The sequence below is a fragment of the Triturus cristatus genome, chromosome 2_1 (assembly GCF_964204655.1).
Source record: "Triturus cristatus chromosome 2_1, aTriCri1.1, whole genome shotgun sequence".
Taxonomy (NCBI): Eukaryota; Metazoa; Chordata; class Amphibia; order Caudata; family Salamandridae; genus Triturus; species Triturus cristatus.
Genome location: NC_140581.1, coordinates 379284455 through 379299552, shown reverse-complemented (window position 1 = coordinate 379299552; position 15098 = coordinate 379284455).

Here is a 15098-nt window from a genome sequence, read left to right as displayed (position 1 = left end):
TCAGGGCTCCTGAAAGTCCCAAGGCAGGGGGGAGGGGTGGGAAGGAGGTGGGCTCGGTAAATTGGAGGCCAGATAGTAATCCATGTGAGTAGGGTCCTAGGAAAAAGCTTATATAGCAGCACAAGAACACATTAACACAAAAATATAAAGGTCAATCAATCACGCTCTTAAAATTGGTTGGACAAGGAATAGTGGAAAAGTAGTACTTATCTGCCTGGAGCCGCATTTAAAAGAGGCAGACTATTCTATATTCATGGCTATTATACATGAAGAAGATTCTGTTCTAGAACTGTTTCACTTTATGATGAGTTGCTTTTAAGTGGCTGCTTGGAGTTAGCATTAAAAGAAATCTGCATAATAGTAGCCTCTGGTCTTGTAATGAAATTGGGGAACTAGGAGACATGTAAGAAGTCGTAGGCCTAATGGAGGAAATAGACGGCACATAGGCAGTACTGGGCCCCAACAAATGAGGGCAGTAGGCAGCACATAGCAGGGGGCAGTAAACAATATTGACTATTTTCCTCACTTTTAGTCACAGTTTTTATATCAATCTACTACGCTGTGTGATTCTGAGTGACTTAATTTTGTCTGTAGTAATGTAGTCAGGAATGCTCTCATATTTTATTGTACTGTAATTGCATTTAAGTAATGCATCATACATCTGACGAGGCACCAATGCACACTAGCATAGGTAGGTAGCAAGCTACAATGTAGGGGAGTGTTTGCTTGGAAGTTATTGAATTGTAGTTTTTCTGGGAAGCATTTCGGTGTTGTGCATGAGGGACCAAAGTGGTGTTCTTGTTCTGTCTCTGTTTGGACCACCTAGATATGTAATACACAAAGAGCAGTGGGAGATGAAATGCATGCTCTTTATATTAATTGATTGTTTTAGGCGATTGAGCAGGCCTCTACTGAGTCCACCCAGGATCATCAGGCGAGAGGCCCACAGGCTTGCACTGCATACAGCCTGTCATGGTGAGAGATCACCAGGTGCATCCAGAAATGATGAGGTGAAACCTACAGACATGCAAATGAGACACAGAGCCATAGTAAATATTCTTTAGGCGCTACCGAGGAGCCACCTAAGAAGTGTACTGTTTATCAGCAGCCAGAGTTAAAAGTCCAAGAATTGCATCCTGGAATACACGAAGAGCGTGCCATGAGTATGGACCGGATACTAGGCCTGGGCGGTAAATTCCGCTCCGTTCGCGGAATTTGCGGAATTTCGGTAATTTCGCGTTCCGTGGAGAACGTGAAATTGCCCTAAATTCTGCTTTCCGCGACTTCGCAAAATTTTTTCTTGTTCGCGTTCTTAAAATGCGTGTTCGCAAGATATTTCTCCCCGAGCACGCAAACAGCAACTGTGAACAGGAAAAAAGCATCGCGAACAAGCATTTCCGCGTGTTCGCGGAATCTATGCATGTTTGCGGAGATTCTTTACCGTTTCGCGGACATTTGCGTAACGCGATTAAGCAAATTCCGCCCACCCCTACCGGATACTGCCATCCTGGATAAATGCTCCATAGGGTCTATCCTGGAGCATCAGAGGAGAAGCCCACAGCAAGTACTGAGCAGGGGCAACCCTTGTAAAAATCGAAGAAATAATTTCAGAGACGACAACAAGTAACCTATGAGCATTCCTAGGAGGAGTGCAGTGCACCTATAGTTAATGCTCTGTTGCTCTTTGGAGTCTACCCTGAAGCGATAGAGGGCTCTCCGCAGGTGAGCAGTCGCTACAGGCAAGTAGGACTTCAAAGTTGCAATCAGGTGTGCATGTTACAAATCCAGGAGGCTATGGCTAAGGGTCTTATTATGATTTTGGCAGTGCGGGAGCGGGACCGACCTGCTCCCACACCGCTAAACCGATGTGTGCACCGCTCATTAGATCATTACTTTTCTCGCCACTAGTTGGTGGTTCTTTGGCGGTCCCCCAGCGGTGCCTATAAAAAAGTCACTGCGATGGGTACGCCAAAGCATATTACTGCAGGTCATGGACTGTCAAGTCCATGCCCTGAAGGAACTGGCGGTATATGCAGACTGGAGGGCACACCATGTGGCCCTTTGCATGTATCCCCTGGTGCAGAGGCAACATGGGGCCCTGTAGGGCCCCCTTTGTTTCCTCTCCATCACAGTTGTCATGGCGAGCTCACCGCCATGAAAACCGTGGCAGAGAGGAAACTCGTAATATGCTTGGCAGGCAGCATCGGCCCTGCCATGCATATTATGGTCTCAAGACTGCCTCAAGACCGCCACAAGACTGCCAGGGATCGCAGGTCCTTGGCAGCAGCAGCAGACCCATGGTGGTCCAACTGCCCTACTTGGTATAGGGCAGTGGGACCACCAGTGCGGCAGTAGCCGCACCACCACTGTGAGTTTGGCAGTACATCGGACCGCCAAACTCTTAATAAGGCCCATAATGCCCAACTCATGCAAAAAATATTCACCCTATTGTCACAAAAAAATTAGAGATCCCATGAAGATTTCAGATTAGGTTTGCTACTGCCCACCCCAGTGATTGACATGCACTGGTTACAGGTAGCCAGGATGATCCCTCCAGAAATGACGGATGGAAGTCCACAGAATGCAGTGATTACAGACATCTGCGAAAAATGCGCTGCAGGGTCCATTCAGGGGCTAAAGAGAAGTCCACGGGAAGCACTAGGTACAGCCAATTGATATAATATTGTTTCAATCTAAGAGAGGGTAACAGAGGAGCAGCCCATGGCATGCACTGGGTATGAACAGGCAGGTAAAATGCTCTCTGGGGTTCACCCAGGGTGAAACTCAAGCATGCAAACAGTCAGGATAAGTGCTCTATATGGTCAACTCGGGAGTGGCAGAGTCGCACCCTATGGTATGCACTGGTTACAGGCAGCAAGTGCCCCATTAGAGCTGTTTATAAAAAATAATTTCAGTTTTATATTGTGGAAACTCGTCCCGGAGGTATTATAACGCTCTATGCGAGCACTAGTTACATTACACAAGGGCACATTCATTTTTCGTAGGCACGAGTAGATTAAGTGATTTGCCCAGAATCACAGAATGCTGAGCACACGCCGAGGCACAAAACTAGTGCCCCACATCCAAAGTTGGCAGGCTGTAACACCACATCTTCTGCTCTTGTATATGTGTACTACAGCAGCATAGTCACTATGCCCTATAAAGCTCCGCTTGAGGTAGCAGGATAGACTCTAGAATGAGAATGGGTGGTGGCACAGTAGCAAAGCAGCAAGAAGGCACTGGCTTCCCACCCTTTCCCTACTGCCTGTGCCCTTCACAGGTAGCTGTAGTACTTTAGACAGTATCAGTGGATATATCTAACCATAAGGTCATTGTGGCTGCCGATACCTGTCCACCTCACTCTTGTTCAGTGTTCCGTCTCAGTGGCAGCGGATGACTGTAGACTCGCTAAGGCCCACCTCCAAATCAGGCAAAGGGTTTGTTCAAATCTGTTCCTGAAAACGGTGGTGCCTCATCCCCTATCACAGAGGAGCGTGGCCCCACTGCTTTTAAGCAACGTAAAGGAAACATAAAATGAGAATAACTTCGAGTTATTATAATTTTATGTTTCCATGTTGCTTTGCGGGTGGGCGGGGCTGCTCTGCTCTCAGTGCAGGGCAGGAGAGGAGTGGTTTGCCCATTCCTAGGTGCAGATGACTGTTTGGCCGGCCCTCTCGGGACCCCAAAACAGTCATGAGCACTTTCCCTGTTCTTCATGCAGGCTGCATTACAGCCTGCGCGGAAAACATGGCCAGGCCCCCATTCTCTGGCTGAGCGTCGAACCAGGACGATCAGACCAATCACAATGCTGCATTGCAGCGTGTTGATTGATCAGGGGAGCCTGGGTATTTGCCAATAACAGCGCTGCATTGCTGCATTGTGATTGGTCAGGAGAGCCTAGCTGTGCTTCCTGTTCCTGTGTCAAGATGAGGAGAGCAGGAGCAGAGACGCGGGACCGGCGGCAAGGTAAGGGTTATTTTTTTTTTCATTGCAATCAATACCCGCACCCCCCATACATTTGACCATCTACGAGCCATGCCGGCCGCCACTGAAAACCCCACATGCCCCTAATGTTCTACGTCCATTTGTTTTTATGTTTATGACATTAGCAAAACAGGCCATGCTTTATTTTTTCATTTTTACTTCAGCAGAAGAGGGTCTGAACGCATAATCGACTAATATATCATGTGCATCCCGTCATTTTCATTTCCTTTCTGAGTTGTGTAAATCAACACCCCTAGCAGTTTTATGTGCGCACCAGTCTGGGGCACTAAATATTTTATCTCAGGTTGGACGCATGATAGGCCCATCCGAACGCCTTCTCATCTTTCCCCTGCATTCATCTTTCTTGGGAATGTGACCTTGATGAGCCGACACTGAGATTTATTAAGGAATGCTCGCATTGAGGAGTCAGGGCAGGCCTACTCTTAGGCTGGTTAACGCTGCAAAATGTTTAGGTTAATAGTTTCTCGCCAAAGTACTTATTTTAATATGCCCCTATTTATTTTATTTTCCTAAGAGCAATGATTTCAAACGAACAATATCTGCAAGTAAATGAAAGTATGAAAGTGACATGCATTGCAACCTTGGCTGGACACCGAGTACAGAGCTCTTGGTACAGTCATTTCACATTAGAATGGGAAAAAAAGATTTTACAACCTGCGAATTAATTGCACCAGACATCATAACTCAAAACGTGTTCTTTAAATATTCTTGCATTGGTTTAGCAAAAGAATTGCGCTTTATTGCTAGGGTGACGTTTCGGTTGCTGGCATTGTTTCTGTTCCTTTACCCCTGAGAGATGGTCCCAGGGTCTGGATTATTGAAGTTCCCCATTGGCTTAAGGAACATCTTTTTGCATCCCTGTGTCATACTTGTCGGGTCAGGGTACATTTTGCCAAAGACGTTTTAAGGCATGGGCACAGTGGGCAACTGCCCAGGGCCCCCACCTCCCAAGGGGCACCCTGATAAAATGGGTGGAAAATTGTTTTAATTCCTGCAAACATTCTAACTACTGCATGTGTGCTGCACTGTACAGCACATATACAGTGTGTGGCATGTTTAAGAATTTGTCTATGCATAGGAGTTTGTACAGGAAGAGTATGCTTCCTGTACAAATCCTATGCTTGATAGAATGTGCACACCTCTCTACACCATTGTGCACCATGCTGCAGCAGGCCATTGATAGGTCGAGCCTGGGCAGCGCATGCCTGCTCTGTGAGCCATGCTGTATTGGAGTATGTACTTGAAGCCCTGCCCACTCTCCGCCCATATTTGTCATTGGCTTGCGTCATTGTCTTTCGTAAATGCTGGCTTCTGATTTGCTATTAGGCTTGTTAGCCTCCTTAGTATCACCTTGTCTTCATTTGTAACCTCCCATGAGGACTGGCCTTTTTAACTTTGGTTGTTACACGGTAGTCGTCTTTAGTCTGTAAGCACTATTTTCTTAATGAGTTTCTCTTACTGCAGAAGGGTCTCTCATGCGCAGTTGTGACCACCGCATTGTTTATTTAACTCATAGCAAATGGGGAGCTCTTCAGGGACCATGGGAGACAGAAGGGGGCAACTCAGCGATGCCTTCAAGCATTTGGAATGCAATAGGTCTCGCATTTGCGAGAGTTTAAGCTCTTGGCGTTGTAAATGACAATGCATTTTATTTATGTTTTAAAAACTAAAACATAAATAAAAGCCATTGTCATTTACAATACCAATAGCTCAATCTCGCGTATGTGCAAGACCTATTGCATTGCAGATGCGTTTTAATAATATGGATCTCAGCACATAAGCTTTGGTTGCTGCCCTGAGTTGCACAAATAATAATCTGTTCATGTGTGCATGCCTGGCCTGCCCAGCCATAACCCTCAAATTCTCCGAGTACCATCAACATCTCTCTTTTTCAGCTCTCTAATTCACTTTGGCTTCATCACCTCACTCTCTCAGTATACCCTAAATAGCTCACTCAACTTTGTCTCTTACTCACTCACGTCTTTGTTCACTTCTCAATCATTCTCGGACAATATTTATATCTATCACTCCCGATCCTACCTCTGTACCTCTATTCTTTCTAACTCATCCTGTTCTCTCTACCTCACTACACTTTTTCCATCTGATTTCCCTGTATCTCTCCTCCATCTACTTCACTTCTCACACAATCTCATTTCTATACTTCCCTCATCTATCTCTCCATGTTTATGCTACCGTACCTCTTTCTAAACCCTTTCTCTACCTCACTACTCTGCCTCATTCCTCTATCTCATTTCTCTCTATACTTCAAATTTCCTTCACTAGCTCAACTCTATACCTAATTGCACTCTTTCTCACTACGTAACCTCAAACTTTACCTCACTGTTAGTTCACCACCTCACCTATCCATCATCTCTTTCTCCATTTCTTCCTATGTTCCTTTACTTCATCTCTCTAAATATTACACTCCTTTGGGGCTACCTCTATTTATTTACCACTTGTTCTCAAATATCAGCTGTTTTCCCTATCCCTCTCTTACTCTATCTCTCTCACATCTATTTAGAATATTTCAGCCATCACTCTTACACCTCTTCTGCACAGGAACCATCCAGCGGCATGTGTGAAAGGCAGTAATTTGCTAGTTCATAGTACCTACGTTTGCTCGCGTTTTATGCTTCTATGTAATATTAGCCATTTTATATTAAGTGTGAACATGTGCAGCTGTGTAAGGATTCTGGAATGTTATTTGTCAATGAGGGATGAAAAGATATCAGTAGAGAAATAATTTGGAGAAAATACGACTGGGATCAGTCTCTTCAATAATAAATGATAAAGTTGATTGCATTATTACCAATTGTATGTTGAATTGCAGCCATTCTACACTCTTTGATCCACCTGCTAATGCATTTGCTAAATATGACTTTTTATGCATAATGTTTAATATTGTAGAACAGCGGTTCTTAACCTGTGATCCGGGGACCCTTGGTGGTCCACAATCCCTACTATGGGGGTCCGCGACTGCTTTGTTAAATAATATTAACAGATTAACCCCTTCCCTGCTCATGACGGAACCACTCCGTCATGAGCCACGGTCGCGCTGTGCTCATGACGGAGTGGTTCCGTCATGCTGCGGCCGTTGGCGGCCGCTCCGCCCACGCGGCGCCTTTTCCCCGCCTGTGCGGGCGTGTAACGTAAGTGGGCGGCGCCGTGACGGAACCACTCCGTCATGAGCACAGCTCGCCCGTGACTCATGACGGCGTGGTTCCGTCATGAGCACAGCGGCGCCGCGCTCACCGAAAAACCCCCCCAGCGGCGCGGCGGAATTCGCGCCGCGGCGAAGGGGTTAATAAAGTATATATAAATACAGAAGTAGCATTTAGAATTTAAAAACGTTCTGTAAATGTGAATGACTTTAAAATTGGATGCTAAAAATTAAGTATATATCCTCAGATTGGTTCCTAGGAGCAGTGCAAGTGCATTGAAGAGAATATAGTATGGACGATGAGGGGTCTCAATTGAATTTAAAAAAGCTCCAACCTTCCCATTAAAATATAAATGTTGATTTTTTTCATATTTGTTTCTCAAATAAAACATTTAATTGTTTGTGTATGTATTTGATGAATGCTTGTTTCTATAGTTTTGTTTATTGTTCAAATTATCAAACTTGTTTAGTCCAGGGTCCATAATTTCTCAATAAGGACTCAATGGAGGTCTTTGGATTCTAGTAATGATTTAGGAGGGGTCACTGGATTTCAGTCATGATTAAGTGGGCATCCACAGAATTCAAAAGATTAAGAATCACTGTTATAGAAGACAAATATATACCATACACAAAACAATCAATAAAATACTAGTGTAGACTATAAATGATGCTTATTCTAATTTCATAATACATACAAGATTAGGCTAAAAACAACTGACGAAATAAAAGATTTGTTTAAGCAGTTGGAAATCCTTCAATCTCTGAAGCAAATGCTAATTTTGGAGGAGAAATCATTGGTGGATACTATACATTGGGGGAATTTGTTACACTCAGTTTTCAATCAGGCTGTAATTCTTAACTAAAAACTGATGAGTGTGGTTTTACTAAAAGCTCCATGCCGGACACATGTAAATTCTGCAGACGGGTCTTCTAATTGGCCTGGGCAGCAGTTGAATGAATGAAAGAGCCATACAGCTTAAATATGTACAGAAAACTTTATTCACAAATATAGAAATCATTTTTAATAATATACATATACAAACATATAGATAGATAGATAGATAGATAGATAGATAGATAGATAGATAGATAGACCAAACAACAGCAGCTCATCCATTGTTACCCAGACTATATAGTGCAGCAAAAAAAGAATATGTCAATATAAGTCATCTTAAAGAAGAAAATCAGAAAATTACTATAACAACAATCACAGATTATGTCAAGAGTCTAGGCAGAAATACAATACGATGTTCCCTTCTATTAAGGTTATATCTGTTGCTTGATTTCATAAGGATACAGTCTATTTTTATGTTCTGCTTCCTGGTCATGTTTATTCTTGCACAAAATATTCTCTATTGTGTGAATTGGCTTAAATCCTTGAGTTAGTAAATGACAGAGAAGGACAGTAATATATGGTAATTTTGGCTTATCCCCAATTGGCTTATTTAATTTACTTATAAGTCCCTAGTAAAGTGGTACTACATGTACCCAGGGACTGTAAATTAAATGCCACTGGTGGGCCTATGTGATCGGTGTCTTCTTCGTCAGTGAGGCATTGACATGAGCGATTTGGATTTTTACTCATAGTGTGACTTGACGAATACACTTTGGATAATGGCCATGTAAACTCAGAATGTTCGGTAATTGTTTACCGCTAGGAATTGTTTAATACTGGACATTCTTGTACATTGGAGAATATTTGCCCATCTTGATGAGAACCTGTTGACACTTCTCGCTGGGCCCGTGGTATATGACAGATAGCCTGATATATTGATAATTCCATGTAAACATCAGACATCACTGGCCTTGATTATTTGACCCCTCTACTTATCATTCCCTAAGTGTTAATTATTTATATTTTCTTCTAATATTGATCTATGTATTCAGGCAATCTATATTTTGTCCCAATGAGGATCCTATAAATTAAATGGGTCTAAAAATCGTCAACCCAATCACTTATGACCTGCATGAATTTGTATAAATGATTTATGGCTGCAGTAGTGATCTGTTCTACAAATAAAAGACCCTAATTGTGTATGTGGTTAATGGTCACTTTTTGTTCTTAGCCTGTTCTCTCCTTCTTTTTAATACTTGTTTAAGAATGCCCTGGCGGGGGTACTGCTCCTTATTGTTTGTTATTCCGAAATAAAATGTTGTCTTTATTTTCAATTGGATAATTCCCTGGGCATTATTTTTTTCTCCGAAAGTATTAATTCTTACCTTACTGCTTAGGGACCTGTGTTCTTTTTACTACTAGTGGGCCTGTGGCACTGATTATGCCAACTACTTAAGTAGCCGCTTAAACATGTCTCAGGCCCACCATTGCAGAGCCAGTTTTAAACTGCCATTTCGACCTAGCAAAATAAACCTTTCGCCAAGCCCATACCTTCTTTTTGATACATATGTTATCTCTAGTTTAGGCCCAGGTCAGCCCAGAGGGCAGGGTACAATGTATATAAAAAGTAGGAGATGTACTTTTAAGTTTCACATCATGTTCTGTTGGTGAAATACACTTTAATTTGTTTTTCACTACCATAAGGCCTATCCCTACCATTGGATAACATTGGAGTTTCCTCATTACATTTTATAAGTGCAATCTCCAAATAGGAAGAGATCACCAGTTCAGGATTGATGTCTCTGGAATCACAATTTAAAATCCTAACTTATGGTGAAGTCAGATTTTAAATTGCAATTCTGTAAATGCCACTTTAAGAAGGTTGGCATGTTCTTGCCCAAGCCATTTGTTGACTGTAGTCTGTCTCTGGTCACATGACTGGGTATAGCTGACGATTGAGCTTTGTATATTTCTCCAAGACAGCCAAACACAATAGGGAGCTTAGGTGTGCCTGGATGGACCATCGCTGGCAGGATGGGAGAGATGTGCTGGGCCCAGCTCCTCTTACATCTGAATAGGCTGTGTCTTGCCTCCACACATTGGGCTGAATACTGTTAGACCTGGCACCATTGGCTTGGGTCTCCCTTCCATTTTTCGCTTTTGTTTTCTCTGTGTTTGCTGGTGTTAGATGCTCTGGGCGCTGTGCCACTGCCATTCAGTGCTACAGCGCGAATGCTCCCTATTGTAAATTAACTGCATTACCTTCTATAATCCTAATTGACCCAAGGAACCTGATAGGAAAGCTGAATTTAGTATGCCTGAACTATTAAAGTGCATCTGGTAGTGAAGATTATTTCCATATTCTGTGGTTGAAAATACCGCTTTTAGAAAGTGGGTATTTTCTTGCCTAAACCTTCCAGTGTGCTCTGCTCTTATGTGTATTGGCTGTCTGGTTTTGGAGGGACAGTGCAGGCTGAGCCCGGCCTGCATTGAATATAGAGATCTGCAGTTGGAGAATGGGGAGGGGTGACCCTTTGATCTGAGCATGGCTGTACATGGCAAGGTGAATGATGGCTCCACCTCCCACTGTGCGTCTGATAGCAGACCCCCTCTTCCTGAAAGGCAGGATGCAGCCTTGTAAACAAAGTGCTCCAGGACGACACCAAACTGGTTCTGGCTGGGTTCAGGGATTTGTGACTTTTTGAGAACAAAGACTTTTGGGGTATAAAGATCTGTGCTAAAACCACTACATGGTGTGTTACTTCTGGATGTCAAGACGAACCTCTGTCCGTGTAACTAGAGGGAAAAGACTTTGAAACTTTCATCCATCTTGCGGAAGCAACTACCCAAGCGCCTGATTTGAGCTTGCCTCCTGCTGAACTCTCAGGGACATTAGACTTCACCCATCAGCCGCCCGGATACCTATTTGAGGGGAATTCTACTCGCAGGTGAGGTCTCTGTTGAGAATTCCAGAGCCTCTGGTTCTACTGCGGGGAACGCAGGCTGAAAGTCATCATATCGCTAGTGTGGGCCGCTGCAGCTGTGCCGCTGAGTGCCCGCATTTGCTGTACTACGAAAATCATTGTTATCGCTATTGTGGGCCGCCGCAGCTGAGGAGCTGTTGCCGCTGAGAGCCCGCATTTGCCTGTGTTACCCAAGTCATCGCTATCGCCATTGTGGGCCGCCGCAGCTTAGGAGCCGTTGCCGCTGAGAGCCCGCATTTGCCTGCGTTACCCAAGTCATCGCTATCGCTATTGTGGGCCGCCCCAGTTGAGGAGCTGGTGCCACTGAGAGCCCGCATTTGCCTGTGTTACCAAAATCATCGCAATTGCTATTGTGGGCCACTGCAGCTGAGGAGCTGTGCCGCTGAGTGCCCGCATTTGCCGTCCTACGGGAATCATCGCAATCACTATTGTGGGTCGCGGCAGCTGAGGAGCTGTGCCGCTGAGTGCCCGCATTTGCCGTCCTACGCGAATCATCGCCATAGCTAGTGTGGGCCGCTGCAGCTGAGGAGCTGTGCTGCTGAGTGCCCGCTCGGACTAAGTTCGTTCCACACGCTTTTTGAATGACTTGATTTCTTTTGAAGTGAATCTGTAATTATGTGCATTGTGGTTTCTTGAGTGCTTTTAAGCCTCGTGTTCAGTCTATATGAAGATAACTATTTTCTATAACTACATGTGGTGTCCGATTGTAGCGTCCTTTCTGCGTTATTGTGTATGATCATAAATGCTTCACACACTGCCTCTGCGAAAGGCCTGTCTGCTCGTGCTACGTTACCACAGGGTTAAGCAGGGGTTGTCAAAGGGTGTAGCCCCATACTTCGGAAGAAGGATCTCTATTTGGACCTCGGCGCCAGCCGCTGACAGCTAGAGATCCCCATTTCTAACAAATACCCTCTGTAGTTAGTCTGGAGCCAGGGAAGGGAAGGCCGGATGCCTGGGGACTTCAAATGGAAACCTCTAGTAGCTTCTTTCCCACATCAAAGGCACAACTGGGTATAAATATTGGACATCAGGCACCAACTCTTCAGTACCCTTCGGAACCTGTAGATACTTTGCCAGGAAGAAGGATGTTGTGCTGCTACAAAGACTACCACTCTCTGGACTGCTGCTCTAACAGAACTGCTGCCCTGCTATGCTGACCTGCTGCACTCTTGCCTGGGGAAGAAGAACTGGACCTGCAACTTCATCTTGAGCCAAGGACCCTGGACCCAGGGTGACTCCAAGGCCTACCCTACTGGCCTCCTGATCTGAGCCTCAGGGACATAAACGGGTCTGCAACCAGTTCCTGTACGGAGCTGCAGCGAGCTCCTGGCCCCCAAGTGGTGCCTCTCAGGTCCTGGACCCTTGGTGTGGCTCACTGGCTCACAAGTCAAGCTTTTTGGCTCTTCGTGACCCCGAACGGGTCGGTTTGCACCGAGACCATGCTGCTCGCACCATAATCCAGTTTGAGACGCTGCTAGCCCCTCTCTTCACACAGCATCATTGACAGCCAATGCGAAGCACCAACCTGCCTATCCTGATTTTCACACCACGCTGACTACCACCTCCAACGTTCTACTTGTTCTTGCAGCAACCCTCTCCAATGTGAAAGTGTCTCTTGGCACAAAATTTGCAAAGGTAAAACGTCAGGTAGACTAATCTGGGACTATATCCAACCCGCGTTCCATTGCAGTCAGCCTGAACTTTTGACTTTACACTTTATTCTTTAAAAATTAATACCTCCGGTTCTACTGATTGGATTTCTATTTTTTTTATCTTGTTTTCTTTATTACATGTTGCTCTATGTTTCTAAGGTGGTGTGGGATCATTGTGTATGGTGTTTTCACTGTTTTACAGTTTGAAGTGTCGCACAAATACTTTACAAAATGCCTCTAAGTCTGACTGCTCTGTGGCAAGCTACCGGGTGTTGAGAAATGAGAACGGGTCAATCTGGGGTTAACTTGTGTCTTACCCTGACAAGAGTTGTGGTTGCTGCTTGACCAGGGCTCACACTCCCATTAACCAGTAACTTAATTTCTTCTAGATAGATAGATAGATAGATAGATAGATAGATAGATAGATAGATAGATAGATAGATAGATAGATAGATAGATAGATAGATATGCAGATATGGACATATAAAAAAACTGAATTCTGACAATTAAAGCGACTCATGCATTGTTAAGAACAAAATAAATTGCAGTGAATAAAGAATATATTAGTATGAGTCATCTAAAAGAAGAAAATAAGTAAATTACTTCGACAACAACCACAGTTTACGTCAACGGTCTAGGAACGTTTTACAGAAACACGATATAATGTTCCCTGCTATCAAGGTTATAGCTGCCGCTTGCCTTCATAATGATACAGTTTATCTTTATTTGCAGCTTCCCAGTCATGTTTGTTCCTGCTCAGAATGTTTTCTATTGTGTGAACTGGCTTAAATCCCTGAGTTAGGAAATGACAGAGAAGGACAGGAAGTACTGTCTGAGGCTCATTCCAATACAGGTCCAGGGTTGAAGGCACCATTTTACTTGATGATAGCAAGTAAAAGAAAATGAAGTCTTTCATTGTTCACCTTTCATTCTGTTATTCTGTACTTTTGTTTTCTTCTCAGAATTTATGAGCCCAGATTTACAATGAGTTGATGGAATGCAGGGTAGCAAGCACAGTTTCTGCTCTGCGTTGCGTGAACTCGAAAGAGCAAAGCTGCTCTATCTCTAAAAAGAAGTGGTGCAGATGTGCTCTCCTTCACTGGCACACTTTCAGCATTAATTATAACTCGCACCTTCTCCATGTACTTCTTTTATACTTTGATATTACATCACTTCTAGGATGATAAATGATAGTATTCTCAACAAAACCTTTGACATATGTAATGTCATTATTGATGACAATACTTTGCATGGTAATATTGTAGTTTGACAAGGAAGTTAAGAATACTGTGTACAAAGGTCACATATTTTTTATCGTAATTTATCATGAGGTGTTAAACTTGAAGTATATTTTTGGGTATGAAGAAGATTAAATGTTTCATTATTGCTCTTAGGGCCCGCTAACAATTCTGGCAGTCCGAGGACCTGCCAGACTCATGGTGGTGTGGCGTTCTTGCGACTGCCACATTACCACCCTAGTGTTTGTGCGACTGTGAAACCGCCGACTCTGCCACAGAATCGCTGTTCCCTGGCGGTGGCGTGGTGGTCCAGAGGTATCTATAAGCTTGTCGGGACCACAGTGGTCCTGCCAAGAATATCATGACTTTCATCACCACCACTGATTTCATGGAGGTCTTTCCTCCTTGAAAACCGTGGCGGTGATGAAAGAAAGGGGGCCCGGAAGGGCCCCCCTTTGCTTCACGTCTTTTGGATGCACCGAAGTTTTAGCACAGCATAGACTTTTCAGTCCATGCATGGTGGAACTTCCTTAGACGTTCCAATTGCGGTGCGTATTTGCATTGGAAATGCCCGCCAATAACGAAAAATATCATTATAGGGCGGGTGGTCCTCACGCGGGTTTGGCAGTGCAGGGCTGTCCGTCCGCCGCACCTTCCAACTTGTAATCGGGCATTAACTGTGTAATTTGTAATATTTCTGTATTTTATGTGTGCTTCTTATCTTAATAGTTAATAACATATTCCTAGCTAGAACTTAGCTCTAACTTTTGTTTTTTTTAATTTAAATTTGATTTCTTTTTTAACGTAACGTTCATGTATAGAAATGGATTGTTACGTATTAAGTAATAAGTTGTTGAATTAATACTAAATATAATCCTTTTTCCTGAAGCTTCTGTAATGTCAGTGGTTGGTGTTGCAATGTAGGCAAATAGTATAGTGAATAAAGGGATTTGTGTATAGGTGTGTAGATAATTTCATATTTTTTGACAGGCTCGTGTTTTTTTATTTGTAAAAACAGAGTAACTGTGTTTAAATAGTGATGCTTTTATAAGTGGATGAGTTCTTTTAATGCAATATGTTTCCCAGTTCTCTAGTACTTCCTTGATAGTACAATGCTCCTATCGCAGTAGTTTCTCCGTTTGCAAAGAATCTGTAGTGGGGAGAATGAGTGGAAGAAACACAGTGCTAACACAACAGAAAGATTTAAATGCAGGAAGTACAGCA